Raw genomic sequence first — 21,434 nt, 5'->3', positions numbered from 1 at the left:
AAAAGGGAACCCTCGTGGACTGTCAGTGGGAATGTAAATTAGTACAGCCACTGCAGAAAACACTATGGAGGGTCCTCCAAAGACTAAAAATAGAAATACCATACAATCCAGTAATTCCACTTCTGAGTATTTACCCAAAGAAAACAAAACTGCTATATGCACCCCATGTTTACTACAGCATTTATAATAGCAAAGGTATGGAAGCAACCTAAATGCCCACTGATATAGATGAATGGATAAAGATATAGTATATATACAAAATGGAAGATTACTCAACCATTAAAAAATGAAATTTTGCCATTCATGACAATGTGGATTGACCTAGAGGTTGTTATGTTAAGTGAAATAAGTCAGAGGAAGACAAATACCGTATGGTTTCATTTATATGTGAAGTCTAAAAAACAAAACAACAACAAAAGAAAGAGCAACAGACTCCTCATAAATACACAGAACTAAGGATTGCCAGAGGGTAGAGGTTGGGGGATAGGTGAGATAGGTAAAGGGGATTGGCAAAATAGGTTAAGGAAGTTGATACAAACCTCCAGTTATTAAAAAAAAAAAAGTCACAGGATGAAAAGCACAGCATAGGGAATACAGTCATTAATACTGTAATAGCTCTATACCTGGAGCTAGTACGATACTGTATGATAACCACACTGGAGTTAAAATTAATATTGTAATAACTCTGTACAGTGTTATATGGTAACTACACTTATCTTGGTGAGCATTTCATAATGTATATAATTGTTGAATTACTATGTTGTACACACGAAACTAATATGTCCAACTGTACTTCAATTAAAATTAAATAAATTTAGAGGGGGACCTGGCTGGCTCAGTTGGAAGAGCATGCAACACTTGATCTAGGGGTCATGAGTTCAAGCCCCACACTGAGTGTAGAGATTACATTAAAAAATGACATCTTTAAAAAAATAAATAGCAAAATTAAATGAGAACAGATAAAATGCTTATATAGAAAAAAGTAAAGAACTTTTTCATATACACCTAATGGCTGAGACACCGAATAAAAACCGAACAAGTCCACTGAGTACAGAAATAGATGAAAGGAAAATGATTGGTTTTAGAATACTTCTGTGCAGATTGCTAAAGAGCTATGCACACTGTGTAGATTAGGACTATCTACCATTCACGATGCAATATACATTAGTTTCCCTTTCCCTATATAATTCCAACCTCTGCAATTTATATAATTTAAAAAAAGGAAATTAAAAAAATAATAAAAAAAAATAAAAAGAGGAAATGTGATATTCAAACGCAATTCCAAGTCTTCATGTGTCATACCTAAGATTTAATGATTGTATCCAAAGATTCAGTTCAAAGATGTTCACTATAAGGTTATTCATAACAGCAAAGTAAGTTTAATCTTATCTAATTAAGCTTTTGTTGAATACTTTTGCTATTAAATTGTATTACAACCATGTGACAGAATTTTAAACTTTTTTTAATAAATGTTTACTCCTTTTTGAGACAGAACACGCAACTGAGTGGGGGAGGGAGAGGTGGGGGACAGAGCATCCAAAGTGGGCTCCATGCCAACAAGAGGGGCTCCAACTCACAAACTGAGCATCCCCTTCTATGTGTCTGAATACTATTAATGATAGATATAATGTTCATGCTCACATTCTTTTCTCATGTGAATGTGGGGGAGGGGGGAGGCCAAACAGCACAAATGTAATGCTTATCTATTCATTTTTTTAATTAAAGGATTAATAACTATAATCTATTGGTTCATTTATTCAAAAGTAAATTCATGAAACAAAAGTAAATTTATGTCTACCCTCCTCTATTCCCAACACTTTAGGATCAAGTTTAGCAAGATGTTTCAATATAGCACCCAACAAATTACCTAGGCAGGAGAGGAAAAAATACTTCAGAGTTTTCGTATTTGAAAATTCTGTAAAGATGATCTACACCCGCTTACTAGAACATCTAATAATACCAGATCATACATTAAGCATTTTTGTTAGCTACATATACATAACAAAGCATAAAACCACAGGCTTCTTTTTTTTCTCTTCTTTTTTTTTAAGAGAAAGAAAGAGGTCACGAGGAGGGGGAAAAGTCGGGGAGAGGGCAAAAGAGAGAGAGAGAGAATATCTTACACAGGCTCTATGCTCAGCACGGAGCACAATGCAGGGCTGGATCCCATAACCTTGGGATCAAGACCTGAGCCAAAACCAAGAGTCAATGCTCAACTGAATGAGCCATCTAAGCACCCCTAAAACCACATACTTTCTAACTATAAAGCCAAGGCAAAAGCAAAGCTTTTTATACATTCAAAACAAAGGCATACTACATCAAATAATTTATTTTTTTTAACGTTTATTTATTTATTTTCAGAGAGATAAACAAGAGAGCAAGAATAGGAGAGGAGCAGAGAAACAGGGAGAGAATCCTAGGCAGATTCTGCACTGCCAGCTGGGGAGTCCAACACAGGGCTCAATCATGACCTGAGCTGAAATCAAGAGTCTGACGCTTAACCAACTGAGCTATCCAGGAGCCCCAATTTTTTAACTCATAACTCATACAATAAAACTAGGCTATATCTATATCAAGCTATTTAAGAGTAGTTAGAAAAAGAAAGTTAATGGTTGAGAGGTGAGTGGGGGGATAAGTAAAATAAATGGATTAAAAGACACAAACTTCTAGTTATAAATCAAGGAGGTGAAAAATGCAGCATATGGAATACAATCAATAATACTGTAATAACATTGCTTGGTGACAGATGGAGACTATACTTATGGTGAGCAATGAGTAATGTATTAAATTGTTGAATATATATATATATATATATATACATACACATACACACCTGAAACTAATACTTCAATTAAAAAAAAAAGGTTAAAGGTTCAATGAACAGAAATTGCATCCTGTTTCCAAATACTACACAGGTAGTGTAAGATGAAGGTGATGATTATTATACTAAAAAAAACACAACACTTTAAACTTATATAGTATCTTTTAACCTTCCTCTGAAGGACCTAAAAAATAAAGAACTGTATGATGCAATCAGTTAAAAATATAAATTCTAGGGGCACCTGGCTGGCTCAGCCGGTGGAGCAAAACACTCTTGCTCAGGGTTGTAAGTTTAAGCTTCATGTTGGGTGTAGAGAGTACTTAAAAATAAAATCGAAAGGAAGAGAAGAGAAGAGAAGAGAAGAGAAGAGAAGAGAAGAGAAGAGAAGAGAAGAGAAGAAAAAAGAAAAGAAAGAGAAAAAAATACACATAAATTCTAGAGTCAGATCTGAGTTTGAAACCTGACTTTTCCTCAACTATGTGATGCTTGGCATGTTAACATCCCCCAAAGCTTCAGTTTCCTTATCTCTTAAGCAAGGATATCATCATTACCTTCATTACAAGTTTATGAAGATAAAATCTAGGAAGGCCACTAAGCATAACATGGCATGTAAGTAAGCATCCAATAAATGTTAACTACTATTATAGTCTAATCCCATATAGTAAGCACAAAGAGCAAGTTCTTTTTTTTTTCTTCTCCCCTTATTTTCCGAATTTCATATGGTACAAAAGGTATTACATACTTGAACATATTCAAATAGAAGGTTCTTTCCATTCTTTGGGCCAACCTTCCTTCAGAGGCAAAAGAGCGGTTTTTCTAATGGGCTATATTGACAGCCACAACTTTAAACGAAAAAAATGATATAAAATAAAAGGAGGGGCACCTGGCTGGAGCAATTGGTGAAGCATGTGACACATGATTTCCAGGTTGTAAATCGAGCCTCACGTTGAGCTTGAGATTACTTTAAAAAAAAAGAAAGAAAGAAAGAAAAGAGGAGAAAGAAAGAAAAGAAAGGAAGAGAGAAAAAGAAAGGAAATAGGTGACAATATACAGAATTAAAGAAATCATAAATTCTTCACAAGTTAAGGATGAAATCATTGCTGCTGGTTGATATGGCATACATAGCTACCATACACACACACACAGTAGACATTTCTTGTAGGTAGAATCAGGACCTAAAACCCAGAACAATACCAATTACTTAGAAAAATATTAATAATGAAATGGTGGGTAAAGTATACTAAGACTTAAGACAACCAATGATTTTCAATGAAAATGTGAAAGTTTCCTAACCACCAAAAAAAAAACCCAAAATAATTTCAATTGATCACCACCTTGTCAAAACCAACTATCATCTATCTACTCCTATGGATGTTTCCTTAGGCTCTCTAGCAAAAAATAAACATATTAAGAGAATCCCAGATGGCTGTCCCCCAGGACACCCCTCCCCCCAAAAAACCACCCATAATGAATCTCAATTAAGGGGAATAATATATACACACACACACACACACACACACACACATATACACACACACATATATATATGTATCTAGCTGATAAATATGGAACCTTTTTTTTTTCCCTATGTCAGATGGGCAATGTGCCAATGTCGTAACAAGGTTTAAGGGAGGCACATATCACACAACAACATGAACACCCAATCATCACGCTTATGAACTACAAGAGGATCAGAAACCTAACTTTTTTAAAATATACAACTGAAGAGGTAAGTTTTAGCTAACAAATTATAATTTTTGTTCAGATAACATAACAGCAGCAATTTGTAATGATTTATAAACACTGCTTTTATTAGTATATAAATACAAGACCTACACTAAATTGGTAGTTCAAGAGTACAAAATTTTAGGCAGCTATTATCTGCCCATGGGCCCCGTCTTCATGCTTTAATAACACATTTTTGCACCAAAAAAAAAAAAAAAATACACAATTTTAACTGACCATATTTCAACAGTTTAATAGAAATTAGGGGCGCCTGGGTGGCTCAGTTGGTTAAGCGGCTGACTTCACCTCAGGTCATGATCTCGCACTCCGTGAGTTCGAGCCCCGCGTCGGGCTCTGTGCTGACAGCTCAGAGCCTGGAGCCTGTTTCAGATTCTGTGTCTCCCTCTCTCTGACCCTCCCCCGTTCATGCTCTGTCTCTGTCTCAAAAATAAATAAATGTTAAAAAAAAAATTTTTTTAATAGAAATTAATTACTGTGTAAGTAACTTGTCAGAGGTAGTAGTAAGTGGTCTGGCTACAAAAACTGAGCATCTCGGGGTGCCTGGATGGCTCAGTCCGTTAAGCATCCCACTCTTAGTTTCGGCTCAGGTCATGATCTCATGGTTTGTTGACTCTAAGCCCTGTATCAGGCTCCGCACTGAGTGTGGGGAGCCTGCTTGGAATTCTCTTTCTCCCTCTCTCTCTGCCCCTCCCCTGCTCTTGCCCAAGCTCTCTCTCTCTCAAAATAAACTCCAAAAAAAAAAAAAAGAGAGAGAGAGAGACAATCTCTATTTCAAACTGCAGTTTTTCAGTTTAATTCCTCTGAAAATTGTTGAAAAGTTAAATTTTTAAATAAACATTAAAGAAAACTTCAAATTGCATTAAACTTATAATTCTGATGGTCTGAAGTACTCATTACTTAAATCATGAAAGCTCAATCATTTAAACTAGTAAGGAGCAAATGTCTCAAAATGGAGTTTGCCCTTTTGTTGACAGTCACCTCAAATTTCTTCCAGTGGCTCAGCAGGTAAGGAATTCATGGAATTCAGGTCTTCCGAGGTCTAGTAAGCACTGTGGTTAAACCACCCAGTCAACACCAAATTATGTAGGGCAAAGCCTGTTCATTATCTAATTCCTTTGACCCCTCCCATCCTTTCCCTACTTCACAATTGCCAATACTTCTATATGGTAGGAGATAGATACGAAATTAGTAAATATTACAGTTATTAGAAATGCAAGGAAAAACTATCGTCAGGAATGTGGTTAAACTGCAGTTTAAATAAAGCTTCTGGATTACTCATGGATTTCTTTTAATCCACATAATCCTTCTCCTGAAGGCATGGATAATCAGGATCGCATTTCCCCTGAAGACAAGTAAGCATTTGCCTGGTGGTCTCCCAAGTGATTCCAGCACCAGGGGAGGACAGGCTAGAGTCAGGAACAAGCATGTCAGTTCTTCCTAGCTTGCACCAAAAGACTGTGAGTTGCAGACCTGGCTCTAGCAATACCACAACAGAGGGGAAGGTCCAGCAGTAAATACACCCAGTTAAAAGGGCAATGATAATAACCTCAAGCGAACTGCTTTAAATACTGCAGGAAATGAGGAGGTATGCATTCTTGGCGAAGAGGTGGGGGAAAACAGATCCTGAAGCCAGGATTCAGGGTAAGGATTTGTGAATTTTGTAAGGAAATGAAGTTTCTACATTATTAACTGCTTTAGGTTGAAACTAATATATACAAGATAAATGAAAGCTACATTTGCAACACACCATAGTTATACAGATAGCATATCCTCCCTTCAATCCCTAGGAAAGTTGAACGGCTAAAAACAACTTTAAGTGCTAGGAAAAAATAGGCTAGCAGAAAGTGACAATGCTAGAGAGAAGTTAGGAAGAAAAACTGAGACTTCATAACATAATCCTTGGCAAAATTAATCTTTAGCTAACCCTGCAAGAGGAGTAAATGGGAAGTCTAGATTTACCAGAGAGATGAATCCATTATTATCACAGACTTAGCCTCCAAATTCTCTTAGATGGTCCTTTATATAAACTGACATTATGGGATTCACCTCACTTGACAGTTTTCAGAAGTTATACAGTAATTTTTTAATTTAAAGCCTTTATAAACATTCCTTCATCTACAAGGATAATTAGTTTATTGCATGTTGAAGACTGGAATTATCTCATTTATATTTCCAAAAGAAAACCAACAATTAGGGTGATCAGTTATCCACTCATTCTAGTTCTAATATATTCTAGCCATGAAAAATTTTCTCTTTAAAACACAAATAAGGGCGCCTGGGTGGCTCAGTTAAGCATCTGACTTCGGCTCAGGTCATGATCTCATGGTTCATGGGTTTGAGACCTGGGTCAGGCTTCACGCTGACAGCTCAGAGCCTGGAGCTTGCTTCAGAGCCTGCTTCGAATTCTGTGTTTCCCTCTCTTTCTGCCTCTCCCCAACTCACCCTCTGTCTCTCTCTCTCTCTCAAAAATGAATAAATATTTTTATAAATAAACAAAATGAATCCAAGTGCTCAGAATGAGAAGGGAGAGGACTACAAAGGAGTAACACAAGGGAATTATTTGAGGTGTTGGAATTGTTCTGTATACTGTTAGTGGTGGCTATAATTACAAAAATCTATGCATGTGTTAAAACTCAGGAGGGGAGCGCCTGAGTGGCTCAGTCGGTTAAGCATCTGACTCTTGATTTTGGCTCAGGTCACGATTTCAGGGTTTGTGAGATTTGAACCCCATGTTAAGCTCTGCGCTGACAACATGGAGCCTGCTTGGGATTCTCTCTCTCCCTCTCTCCCTGCTCCTCCCTGGCTCATACTCTCTCTCCCTCAAAATAAATAAATAAACATTTAATAATAAAAAAAAAACCCTCAGGACTGTATATGAAAAAAAATTAAGTTTTGACAAACCAAAGAAACAGACTTAACTACAGAGAACAAACTGATGGTCGCCAGAGGAGCGGTGGGTGGGAGATGGGTGAAATTAGGTGATAGGCAATAAAGATTATACGTATCACAATGAGCACTGAGTAATGAATACAATTGTTGAATCATTTACACCGTACACCTAAAACTAATACACTGTACATTAACTGTACTGAAAACATTTTCAATTAATTTTAAAAATTAGAGTTTTACCGTATATAAAATTTTTTAAATTCAATGTCATCCTCTTTTAGAAATGTCTTTTTATCAAAATCTCTTTGGTCATCTAAAAAAAATAGGGGCACCTGAGTGGCTCAGTCAGTTGAGTGTCCGACTCTTGATTTTGGCTCAGGTCATGATCCTAGGGTCCTGGGATCCAGCTCCATGTCTGCCTCCATGCTGATTGTGGATAATATAATAATAACTAATTTTAATATTTAAAAATATTTATCTAGGGGCGCCTGGGTGGCGCAGTCGGTTAAGCGTCCAACTTCAGCCAGGTCACGATCTCGTGGTCCGTGAGTTCAAGCCCTGCGTCAGGCTCTGGGCTGATGGCTCAGAGCCTGGAGCCTGTTTCCGATTCTGTGTCTCCCTCTCTCTCTGCCCCTCCCCCGTTCATGCTCTGTCTCTCTCTGTCCCAAAAATAAATAAATGTTGAAAAAAAAATTAAAAAAAAAATATTTATCTAAAAGTGTATTATAGGGGCGCCTGGGTGGCTCAGTCGGTTAAGCGTCCGACTTCGGCTCAGGTCACGATCTCACGGTCCGTGAGTTCGGGCCCCGCGTTGGGCTCTGGGCTGATGGCTCAGAGCCTGGAGCCTGCTTCAGATTCTGTGTCTCCCTCTCTCTCTGCCCCTCCCCCGTTCATGCTCTGTCTCTCTCTGTCTCAAAAATAAATAAACGTTAAAAAAAATTTTTTTAAGTGTATTATATATTTACTGTACATCATATACAAAAATTATATATTTATATGAAATTTATATAAAGTTTTTATTTAATGAATAATAATAAACAAGTCTATTGAAAAAGAAAGGTCTAAATTAGAGACACAATCTGCATTATCAGAGCAACTAGAACAAACACACTATACACACCCAACCACACATCTAATCCCTTTCATTTTTCTGTCTCTCAACTAGAAGCTTGTGACTCACAACTATTTAACCTGGAGATAACATAAAGGCTACTATGGAATCTATGGTAGAACAACAACTTAAAAAGGAAGTGCACCAGTTTGGAGCCAGTCTAAAGAGAAAGCTGGACCCAGTGGCTAGAAAATGTAGGCAGACAGACCTTGACTAGGAGAAGAAAGGCCTCTTCAAGAAAAGGACAGTTTCCTCTCACAAAGCATTACAGCAGCAGACATTAAACTACTGAAGGCTCACAGGTACTCCTTAGAAAAAGAGCCCATACCACTCAGGGAATGAAGAGTGAGGAGAGGGAAAAAATCCAAGTGACAAAATCTGGGGAGGGCAGTGAGAGGTAAGAGGAGTGATAAGGGAAGTTGTCTCACGCCAGCCAAAAAAAACTGATGATATTCTCACCTATCTTCCTTTTCTTCTTCTCTTTCACTAAATGTTAAGTCAGTATTATTCTTCTAATCTAAGCTTTTCTCCTCCAACATATTTTTTCTCTATTTCTACTTTGACAATGGAATTATACACTCTTTTTTAATATTTTATTTCTTTTGAATAAGAGAGTTCAAGTGGGGGAAAGGCAGAGAGAGAGGGAGAGACAGAATCCCATGCTTTAAAAATAAAATCCTGAAAAAAAAGAAAGAAAGAAACCAAATGGTAAGAATTTATCCCCAAGACATGATAATTCCAAATCAAATGGTTGAGAGGATGGATACACACATACACATACACACACACACACACACACACACACACACACACACACACAGAGGAGCAGGGGTCTCCGTTTTTGTTTTTGTTTTTTTAAATAGTGTAATTGAAATAAACACACCTGCTCTCTGCAAACATTCCAACTGCTACCCTATCGGATTTGGTATGCAATACTAAATGAAAGTACCACATTCTAGAACCAATCCCCTCCAGTCAAGACCAAAATTCAACGTCTCAAAAGAACAACACAAGCCTGGAAAACTTGTTTGGTTCCTTATTTACAAAAATACTAATGAACCAGTACACAATGAATAAAAATCACATTTGTTGTTATTAGTGGCTTAATGTCTAGCCTCTTCAGGAGGTACAGCACCCCTTAACCAAGACTGAGGAATAAGGATGCCTAACAGAATACCTCTAGGCCCTCTGATTACTTCCTTATTTGCACAAATCGGGGACCAAAAAGAATAAGTTTGTTCAACACATGTTGAACTTATAATCAAAAGACTGACTTATTTCATTCACACATTCATTCATTCAACATTAATTAAATGTTTTAGGCACTGTTCTGGTTACCAAGAATACCAATATAGAAGACAGACAAGATCCTGGCCCTCAGAGAGTTTAGAGTATGCCGAAGGGGAAAAAAGCCATAACAAATAAATAAGTAAATAAGCAAGATAATAGCAGAAAATGCAAGTAAAGAGTATGGATTTACTTCTTAGTGTAACAAGCCACTGAAGCAGGAAAGTGAGTAAAGATCACTCTGATCACTATTTGAAACAGGAAAGCAAGACCAGAGGCAAGAGACCAGGTAAGAAGCTACTGCCCAAGAAGAAATGGGTTCGTGGCAGTAAAAACAAAGAAGTAAATATACCTGAAACGTATTTTGGAGGTAAAATTGACAGGGTTTGCTGAAGGACTGATTATGTGGGGAATGGAGGCGCAGTGAGGCAAAGGGATGAATTAAGAATGACCACCAGATTTTTCACTTAACGGGGGTGGAGGAGGAGGGCAGAGGGGTGCTGAGGAAGGAAAAGGCTGAGAAACAAATCAAGAGCTCCACTCTGAACATGTTCAGTTTTGGATGCCTAAAGGCAAATGGAGTGAAGATACCACAAAGGCAGTAAAAGAAATCTAAAGTTCAGGACTGAAGATAAAAATCTGAGCGTCGGGCACCTGGGTGGCTAGTCAGTTGAGAGTCCAACTCTTGATTTCAGCTCAGATCACAATCTCACAGTTTGTGAGATCAAACCCCACATCAGGCTCTGCTCTGATAGCACGGAACCTGCTTGGGATTCTGTCTCTCCCACTCCCCTCACCACACTCTTGCTCGCTGTCTCAAAATAAATAAACCTTTTAAAAAATCTGAACATCAACAGCACATGGACAGTGGACATGATGAGATCACCTGGAGAGAGCACAGGTAGAAAAAAAGTAGAGGGAACATAGTGATATTGTAATAGTATTGTATGGCAACAGATGGTAGCCACACTTGTGGTGAGCACAGCATTATGTAATGTATACACTTGTTGAATCACTATGTGGTATACCTGAAATTAATGTAACACCGTGTGTTAACTACACTCAAAAAAAATTTTTTAAGAAAAGAAAAAAGTAGAGGGGATAGGGGCACTGGGCTGGCTTAGGCAGCAGAGCATGTGACTCCTGATCTTGGGGTTGTGAGTTCAAACCCTGCATTGGGCACAGATCTTACTTTAAAAAAAGTTTTTTTTTAAGTTGAGGGAATGGCTTGGAAGCGCTAAGGCATTAGGATGTTTTGAATTCAGGGAGAAGGAAAAATCAACAAAAGGAGAGAAAGGGAGTGAAGAGAAGGAAACCATAAAAGTGCAGTATCCTGGAAGGTTCTTCTATATAATGTGATTCACTAGTCCATCACCACCCTCCCAAACCTTGTGACACACACCCACTCAAACTCTATAAATAAAAAGACTAAGGCAAAACCAAAAAGACTGAGTGACATCCCCAAAGCCCCAGCTATTAGGGACCCAAGTCCAGGCCTAGAACGAAGCAAGATGGGACTTCTGACCCCTAGCCTTTTCAGCAGCTAGCATAGTAGTGCTTCTACTGTCAGGTTCACCAATCTAAAGTGAGACAAGAGGAAAAATCACAATTTAGGAAGAACGTATCTTAGATTACAAGGCCTAATTTTAATTTTTTTTCTGTGTATTTTGTTCACATTCAAAAATACGTTGAATCAAAGTCTCTGTGGATGAGTCTCTTTACAAAGTAGAAAACACAGTCAAGAGGTGCAAAATGGCAATAAATTAAAAGACAACTCAATTTTCTACACTTCTAAAAAACACCCTGAAGGTCAAAGATCCTCATCAGAGTATGAATCAGGGGGTGTAAAACAAAGTTTTTTTGTTGTTAGTCATTTTTGCTTTAGTGAATACAATTTTCATTTTTAAAGCTTATGATTATTACTTGTTTCTACACTTGCCTTCTGAAACTAAGATCTTTATCCTGACCACTGTCTTATGCTACATTATCATGACTTAAACAGTTCTGCTTTTACCATAAAAACCTTACAGCGTTGCATAAAAATCCCCAAATGATTAATGAACTGCTGAGAATACTGACTCGGAGATGATTTTATTAGGAATCACATTTCCAAACATTCACTCGGTGCTTCAAAGTAAGTACTCATCTAATTTAATTATGATGACTTCACCAGACACTAACACTACCCACAATGATGTTTACAAAAGCACTTGTCACTCCCTTCGGATGTAGCAACGCAGAAAAATGAGTCTGTTTCCATATTCCTCGTGTGTTTATACTCTGTAACAAGTGACAGTTAAGTGTGACTTAAGTTTATTTAAACTGCAAAGCACTTCCAGTTTGTGTGTCCCACCATTTTCCATCCTAAGCGAATCCTAAAATTCTTTCGGTCTTATTTCAACAATTGCCACTCAGCACCTGAGACAGGTAGCCCAAGTAAGCCTTAGCAAGAAAGAGACTACAAGATTCTAGTATGGGAAATAGACGATTCTATTTTGGCCACTGTAAGAGAACAGTCTCCAATATTAGGCAATTTCAGTGGAGGTTACTGCAACACCAGAGCAGTCTGTAAATAAATGTGCCCCCAAACGTACACCCGCAGCCTGGAATCAGCAATGGCTAACGAGAAAAGATGCTGCACCAGGGTTGCTCCTAAGAGCTTACCACTTACCGAGCTCTGGCTGATCGGTCATGCACATCATCCGGTCCTATCCTCAAAACAACCCTGTGAAGTACGTATTATTATTCCCATTAACAAATCGGGACACTTGGGCCCAAGGTCCCAGGGCTGGTCAGTGGAGGCGGTGGAATTTGAAAACACGACCGTACCCCAACAGCCCAGGATCCCCGCCCCTAAAATGCACTTCTACACAAAAAGGCACCTGAGGGTGGAGAAGCCGCGGGGACGTCCGCAAAGGCGGAGGAGAGACAGGGCGAGGGCGCCGCCTCTCCAGAGAGGGCCCTTCAGGAACGCCACCAAAAGCGCCAGCGGCCGGGGGCTACCGGTCGCGTCTCGGCCGCCCGGTGGCCAGGAAGCGCCGCTCACCTAAGAGAGCCCCGGGAGGGCCGCAGTCGAGCGAAGCGCCCCCGCAGGCCGGCGGGCGGGTATCCTCCGCGACCGCAGGAAGCGCGCCGCGGGTACACAACTCGCCGGCGCCGCAGGCTGTGGCGGGCTAAAGCGCGCCGCCCGCCCGCGCGGGGGCACCTCACCCGCCGCCGCGACCGCGCCGCCACTCGGCTGCGCCGCATCCGGGTCCCGCGCCGCCGCTCTCACCTGCCCGGTGTTCCGCCGCCGCAGACTCCTAGCTCCGGTTACGCGGTCAGCAGCCCAGGCCACCGCGACCGTCCCGCTGAGGCACCCCCATCCCTGCCTCTCCCGGTCGCCTCCCGCCTGCCCCGCGCGGCGTCACACTGGCCCGCCACCCACAGCCATGGCCCGCTCTGCCGCCGCCGCCGCCGCACCGACCGACGGAGCACGCGCGCGCCGCCGCCGTGCCCGCGCGCGCGCCCACGTCCCCGGCAGGCCTTCCAGCAGCCTTCGCCCCGCCCCGCGCGCTGCTCGGACCAATCCCCGGCCCCGCAGCGGCCGCCGCCAGACCTGCGGGACTGGCCCGGCAGGGCAGAGGGAAAGGCGGTGCTGCCGCCTAGTTCTCTCGGCCTCCCTGCCCTCCCGGGACGCTACTGCTCGCCGTTTCGGCTCCACTTTGTGGCTTCTGGAAGACAGTGGGATTGGGGATCTCCAACAGGCCGCCTTCAGCAGAGAACCGCCACCTGCCCCGGCTTTCGTAGCCCCTTCCCGAGACACCCCTCTGTTCTAGATTTCCTTGTTGGCCTTCGCTTCCCAGTCCCTCTCCCGAATTCCGTTCTGGAACTTTGAACTGACTCCTCGTTGACTGGGCGCAGCCCATCGCTTTTCCCCCTTCTTCTGTCACTCCACTTCTGGAGATGGAGTTGCTAGATTGGCTGCTTCACAGCTGGTTCTTCAAGTCCTGCTATATGAATGGTCATAAAAGCAGAAGTACAGCCTTCCAAGCCCAAGATTATTTTTCTGTGTGTTCATTTTTGCGACAGTAACAGCTAACATTTGTATGTAGTGCCTTATAGTTTACACAGTCCCCTTTGCCTACCTTATCTCCTGTTATCTTTGGACCTCTACCAGGAAATTTTATAGCCTTTCTTAGAGGCACACTTCAATTTCACTTACTGAAAAGCTAAAATCTTAACTTATTGTAAACCTACTATATTGTAGAGTTATTTTAACTTTCGCTGCTATAATAGCTCAAGCAAATATTTGAGTAACCGAGGATGGAATCTAGAAGTAGAACCTACTATAAAGCAAAGATGGCAAACAGGCCAGTGGTAAAACAGTAGTTTGATAAATTATCCTAGTTTAATTGAATATTTATAATACATCAAAGCTAGAACCATACCACATTCAAAAATAAATTCCAGAAGAATTAAAGATATAAAAATACACAAAACAGGGGCGCCTGGCTGGTTCAGCTGGAAGAACATGCAACTCTTGATCTGGGGGTCATGAGTTAGAGCCCCACTTTGGGGGTAGAGATTACTTAAATAAATATTTTACATATATATGTATATATATGTGAAACAAACACTTAGAGGGAATTTTTTAAAGAATAGTGATATGGGGCGCCTGGGTGGCGCAGTCGGTTAAGCGTCCGACTTCAGCCAGGTCACGATCTCGCGGTCCGTGAGTTTGAGCCCCGCGTCGGGCTCTGGGCTGATGGCTCAGAGCCTGGAGCCTGTTTCCGATTCTGTGTCTCCCTCTCTCTCTGCCCCTCCCCCGTTCATGCTCTGTCTCTCTCTGTCCCAAAAATAAATAAAAAACGTTGAAAAAAAAATTAAAAAAAAAAAAAAAAGAATAGCGATATGACATTTATTTCGTGAGGGGGAAATTTTAAGCCAGACAGGAAGCCCAGAATCATTAAAGAAAAAAATTGTCTACATAAGTATTGTGAAAGTTTTGCATGACATCACAATGACAAGACAAATTAAAGAAAAATGGAATAAAACAACAAAATGTATGGCAGACAGGGGCACCTTGATGGCTCAGTTGGTTAAATGTCTATCTCTTGGTTTCAGCTCAGGTCACGATCTCACAGTTTGTTATGTTGAGCCCTGCATCCAGCTCTTTGCTGACAGTACAGAGGCTGTTTGGGATTCTCTCTCTCCTTCTCTCTCACTCTGCACCCCACCCCCCCGCCCTTGCTTTCAAAATAAATAAACTTAAAACAATAACTTTTAAAAAAATGGGAAACACATTGTATCTCTAACATACATATCTCTATGTATCAGAAACGTAAGAGTTTCTAAAAATGGATTTTTTTTAAGTAAGCTCTCCTGCCAAAGATGGGGCTTGAACTCACAACCCAGAAAGCAGCAGTCACATACTCTACCAAATGAGCCAGCCACATGCCCCTATAAATGGATTTTTTTTTAAAGCCAGCTGGATCAATGTTATAAAAATATAGGCAAGGTATACAAGCAGGCAATTAATGGAAGAGAAAATCCGAGTGGTCCATTAAAAAGACGCTTATTTCACTAATAGTTATGGAAAAACATTAAAACAATAATCCATTTTCCCTCATTAGACTGGCAAACATTAACAAAAGCAATCAATGATACCTGGGGAAAGGAGCCCTGGTACACCTCTGATAGAAGTATAATAGCTGCAAACTTTCTAGAAGTAACCTGGGAATATTTATTAACCTTTAAAATACACACACTTGCCAATTGACCAAAAAATACATTAACTCTGCCCTATGGAAAAGCTAAAGAAAATATCCATAAGGATATACACAAGAATGCTGCAGTGAGTTGAATGTTGACCCTTCTACAGATATGTCCACCCAAAACCTGTGAACATAGCCTTATTTGGAAAAAGGATCTTTACACATGTAATTAAGTTAAGGATCTTGAAATGAGATCATGTTAGAATTAGGACGGGCCCTATATCCAATGACAAGTGTCCTTGTAAGGGAAAGGCCGAAGGAGATTTGAGATACAGAGACAAAGGTGATATGAACGATGAGGAAGGGACAAAAAAAAAAAAACAACGAGGCAGAGATGGGAATGATGCATCTACAAGCCAAAGAACGCCAAGGACCACTGGCAGCTACCGGAAGCTGGAAGAGGGGCATAGAACAAATTCTCCTTCAGAGTGTCTAGAAGAAAACAACCCTGCCAATTCCTTTATTTCAGCCTTGTAGACTTAGGAATTATGAGAGAGTAACTTTCTGTTTTAAGTCCCCCAGTTTGTGATAATTTGTTAAAGTAACCACAGGAACCTAAGACAGATGCTTATCATATTGTTTGTGGTGTGAAACAAACACAAACAAACTGGGAACAAGCTGATCGTCCATAGATAATGGGATCCATGAATCAGTTGCCCTGCCTCCATACTATGGAATATTATTCGATGATGAAAATGAGTTAGAACTATTTGTATTGACCCAGAGGGATGTCCAGATATATTATTAAAGTCAAAAATGCAAATTATAGAGTGATAAAGAGTGGTATGATCCTTTTAGTTTATTGTTGACCATTTATATATGTTTATATGAATATAGAGAAAGGGGTGGAAGGAATTACAGTAGGCTGATCACATTGGATGCCTCAGAGGGCTGAAAGAGGAAGACTTGGGTGGGAGGGAGTTATCTTTTTTAATATGTGTAGATCTTTGAATTATCTTACTCATTTTTTTTAACTTGATTTAGTTATTTTGAGAGAGAGAGAGAGAGAGTGCATGCACAAGCAGGGGGAGGTCAGAGAAACAGGGAGAAAGAGACAATCCCAAGCAGGCTCTGCACTGTCAATACAGAGCCCCACACAGGGCTGGAATTCATGAACTTCAAGATCATGACCTGAGCCAAAACCAAGAATCAGTTGCTCAACCAACTGAGCCACCCAGGTGTCCCAAATTGTCTTCCTTGTTATAACCAGTGTATGCATTAACTTATTCTTTTAATCCAATAAATAGTTTTACTTTATTTTTTAAGTAAGCTCTGCCAAACGTGGGACATGAACTCATGACCCCAAGGTCAAGAGTCACATGCTGTACTAATTGAACCAGCCAGGCACCTCTAGTAAACACAGTTTTAAAAGAAAAAACAATTTGTGACTAGTTCTTAAATCGTAGTTAAAGTTGTAAACACAGGCGTGCCTGGCTGTTTCAGTCAGAAGAGCATGCGACTCTTGATCTTGGGTGTGAGTTCAAGCCCCACACTGGGTGTAGAATTACTAAAAAAGATAAATAAACTTTTCATAAATTTTTTTTAAATTTTTTTTTTACATTTATTTATTTTTGACAGAGTGAGACAAAGTGAGAATGGGGAAGAGGCAGAGAGAGAAGGAGACACAGGATCAGCAGGCTCCAGGCTCTGGGCTGTCAGCACAGAGCCTGATGTGGGGCTTGAACCCACAGACTGTGAGATCATGACCTGAGTTGAAGTCAGATGCTCAACCGACTGAGCCACCCAGACGGCCCCCCTTTTATTTTTTTTAATTTTTTTTTTTACATTTTCGTAAATTTTTTAAATGTTTGTTTACTTTTTTAAGAGAGAGACAGAGAACAAGAAGGGGAGGGGCAGAGAGAGAGGGAGACACAGAATGTGAAGCAGGCTCCAGGCTCTGAGCTGTCAGCACAGAGCCCCATGCAGGGCTTGAACCCACGAACTGTGAGATCATGACCTGAGCTGAAGTGGGATGCTTAACCAACTGAGCCACCCAGACGGCCCAAAACAGGTAAATAAACTCTAAAAATAAATAAGTAAAGTTGTGAACATAAAGAGAAGGTTCTATCTGTCCAATTTTATTATTTTTTTAATTTTTTAAACATTTTTATGCGTTTTTGAGAGACAAACAGAGCAGGAGTGGAGGAGGAGCAGAGAGAGAGGGAGACACAGACTCTGAAGCAGGCTCCAGGCTCTGAGCTGTCAGCACAGAGCGGGACTTGGGGCTGGAACCCACAAACCGCAAGATCATGACCTGAGCCAAGATTAGGTGCTTAACCAACTGAGCCACCCTAGAACCCCTGTCCAATTTTAGAAGACTCAAGTGTTCTCCATGTCCCCCACTTTCCCATCACTGATTTCTGTGTTATACCTTCAACATATAATCTTTTGGTGGTTTTATTCCCCCTATTTTCTTTCTTTCCAAGTACTTCTGAGTATTTCCTAAGATCACAGAACTTTTTAATGAGTGTTTTAGAATTTGAGTGTTTTCTTTTCATTGTATAAGTAATATATTCACATGATTTGAAATTCAAAATGTACAACCTAACGGCAGTAAAATTCTCTCAGCTATGAAACTCTCTTCACAAAACCAATGTTGTCATTTTCTTGAGCATCCTTCAGAGGTATTGTATGCACATATAAGCAAGTACAGATATAGTTCCCTACTTTTTTTAAGTTTATTTATTGAGAGAGAAAGAGCAGGGGAGGGGCAGAGAGAGAAGGAGAGAGAGAATCCCAAACAAGCTCCGCACTGTCAGCATGGAGCCCGGACTTGGGGCTAGAACCCATGAACTGCAATTATGACCTGGACCAAAACCAACAGTCAGACACTCAGAATGGCTAACATTAACAACTCAGGCAACAACAGATGTTGGTGAGGATGCAGAGAAAGAGGTTCTCTTTTGCACTGCTGGTGGGAATCCAAACTGGTGCAGCCCCTCTGGAAAACAGCATGGAGGTTTCTCAAAAAATTAAAAATAGAACTACCCTAAGACCCAGCAATTGCACTACTAGGTATTTATCCAAGGGGTACAGGTATGCTGTTTCGAAAGGGCACATGCACCCCAATGTTTATAGCAGCACGATCAACAATAGCCAAAGTATGGAAAGAGCCCAAATGTCCATCAATGGATGAATGGATAAAGAAGATGTGGTATATATACAAGATGGAATACTACTCGGCAATCAAAAAGAATGAAATCTTGCCATCTGCAAGTACGTGGATGGAACTGGAGGGGATTATGCTAAGCGAAATTAGTCAGTCAGAGAAAGACAAATATCATATGACTTCACTCATATGAAGACTTTAAGAGACAAAACAGGGGCGCCTGGGTGGTTTAGTTGGTTGGGCGACCGACTTCGGCTCAGGTTATGATCTCGCAGTTTGTGAGCTCGAGTCCTGCGTTGGGCTCTGTGCTGACAGCTCAGAGCCTGGAGCCTGCTTCAGATTCTGTGTCTCCTCCTCTCTCTACCCCTCCCCTGCTCACGCTCTGTGTCTGTCTCTCAATAATAAATAAATGTTAAAAAAAAAAAAGATACAAAACAGATGAACATAAGATAAGGGAAGCAAAAATAATGTAAACACAAGGAGGGGGACAAAACATAAGAGACTCTTAAATATGGAGAACAGAGGGTTACTGGAGGGTTTGTGGGAGGGGGGATGGGCTAAATGGGCAAAGGGCATTAAGGAATCTACTCCAGAAATCATTGTTGCACCATATGCTAACTAACTTGGATGTAAATTAAAAGATAAATTATTAATAAAAAAAAGAAAAGAAATAAATAATCTTAAAAAAAAGTCAGACACTTAACTGACTGAGCCACCCAGGCTCCCCTATTTCCCTCCTTTTATTTATTTTTTTTTTACACAAATGGAAGTATTTGATTCATACTTGCTTTTTTCATGTAATATATATCAGGTTGTCTTATATCAGAGCATATACAATAACTGTATTCTTTTTAAACTTTTATGGATGTGTAGAATTGTACTACACATACATCATAAATTTTCACAAACTGAACACACCTGTGTAACTAGTTCCCAAATCAATAAAGAGAACATGAGGAACATCTTTTTTTTTTTTTTTTAATTTTTTGAAGTAATCTCTACACCCAGTTTGGGAGGGGCTCAAACTTATAACCCCAAGATCAAGAATTATATGCTCTATCCACAGAGTCATCCAGGCACCCCGTGAAGAATATCTTAAAACCCACTTCTCTCAACCCCTTCTACTCACTGCCCTGTCCCCAGAGACAACTATTATCCCAGCTTCTAATGCTGGACATTTCCTTTTTCTGTTTTTGAACTTTCACTGTTGGTGGTGTTATTGGTTTTGAACGTTTAATTAAATAGATTCATTAGGGGTGCCTGGGTGGCTGTGTCAGTTAAATGTCAGACTTCAGCTCAGGTCACCATGTCATGGCTCCTGAGTTCGAGCCCCAAATTGGACTCTGCAATCACAGTGCAGAGCCTGCTTCTTTCTTTCTTTCTTTCTTTCTTTCTTTCTTTCTTTCTTTCTTTCTTTCTTTTTTTTAAAAAATTTTTTTAACGTTTATTTATTTTTGAGACAGAGAGAGACAGAGCATGAACGGGGGAGGGTCAGAGAGAGGGAGACACAGAATCCAAAACAGGCTCCAGGCTCCGAGCTGTCAGCACAGAGCCCTACGCGGGGCTCGAACTCACAGACTGCGAGATCATGACCCGAGCAGAAGTCGGCCGCTCAACCAACTGAGCCACCCAGGCGCCCCTTTTTTTTCTTTCTTTCTTTCTTTCTTTCTTTCTTTCTTTCTTTCTTCCTTTCTTTCTTCCTTTTGCTCGTGGATATGTATTTTAATCTGCTTTCTTAAAGTTTTTTTTATTGTTATTTATTTATTTCTTGTAATTTTTTAAATTTATTTTTGAGAGAGAGCATGTGCACACAAGCTGGGGAGAGGCAAAGAGAGAGGGGGACAGAAGATCCAAAGGGGGCTCTGTGCTGACAGCAGAGAGCTCAATGTGGGCTCAAACTCATAAACCATGAGATCATGACCTGAGTCAAAATCGAGATTTGGATGCTTAACTGACTGAGCCACCCAGGCACCTCAGGACTTTTTTATTTTTTAAGTATTCTCTGTACCTGATATGGGGCTCTAACTTGCAAACCCAAGATCAGGAGTGTCATGCTTCACCAACTGAGCCAGCCAGGACAGACACCCCCTGGTGTTTTTTTTATGTTTAGCTTCTTTTGCTCTACCTTTCCCCTACATTGTTTTGATATTTATACTCTACTCAATGTAACAGTACTTTGTTCATTCTCATTGCTAAATAGTATTTCATTGTATCTGCATTCTTTTTTTTTTTTTTTACTATATAGTGTTCCATTGTAAGGATATACTATAATCATTCAGTCACTTGTTAATGGATAGACTGTTTCCAATCTTTTCCTATACAAACAATGCTACAATGAACAACTTTGAATTTATATTACTTTGTGCATATGCAAGTGTACCTGAAGAATAAGTGCCTAAAAATAAAATCACTAGATCAACAGGCATAGATATCTGTAAATTTTTTTAATGTTTGTTTATTTATTTCAGAGAGAGAGAGAGAGAGAGGCAGAGAATCCCAGGCAGGCTCCATGCTGTCAGTGCAGAGCCCCATGTGGGCTCAATCCCATGAACTGTGAGATCATGATCTGAGATGAAACCAAGAGTCAGTTGCTTAACTAAGCCACCCAAATGGCCCAAGAGTATATCCCTTAAAAAAAATTTTTTTTTTAAAAAGAGTATATCCCTTAAGATGGTAATTGGTCAATATCCTTCAAAATTATAAATATCTAGGGGT

The 21,434-nt window shown here is 40.2% G+C and overlaps 1 protein-coding gene and 1 non-coding gene across 7 annotated transcripts in view; both read right to left on the bottom strand.

Annotated features, from left to right (window-relative positions):
- The window catches only part of PIK3CB (phosphatidylinositol-4,5-bisphosphate 3-kinase catalytic subunit beta), a 185,498-nt gene extending 172,228 nt beyond the window's left edge, over positions 1–13,270 (bottom strand). For 3 of the 6 annotated variants that reach the window (XM_053221390.1, XM_053221391.1, XM_027061739.2), the window contains exon 1: positions 13,129–13,270. The gene's annotated coding sequence lies outside the window, so the exon portion shown is untranslated. Of the gene's footprint in view, positions 1–12,525; positions 12,704–12,736; positions 12,877–12,900; positions 13,056–13,128 lie in introns of those variants that run through there. The other 3 variants (XM_027061737.2, XM_027061738.2, XM_053221389.1) reach the window with 3 other exon arrangements.
- Positions 4,410–4,513, bottom strand: LOC113600034 (small nucleolar RNA U13). Its single transcript, XR_003421013.1, has one exon. It is a non-coding gene; the product is annotated as a small nucleolar RNA U13 (small nucleolar RNA).
- Positions 13,271–21,434: the final 8,164 nt, after the last annotated feature.

This window comes from Acinonyx jubatus, chromosome C2 (assembly GCF_027475565.1).
Source record: "Acinonyx jubatus isolate Ajub_Pintada_27869175 chromosome C2, VMU_Ajub_asm_v1.0, whole genome shotgun sequence".
NCBI lineage: Eukaryota > Metazoa > Chordata > Mammalia > Carnivora > Felidae > Acinonyx > Acinonyx jubatus.
This window is presented reverse-complemented; position numbering and strand designations above follow the sequence as displayed.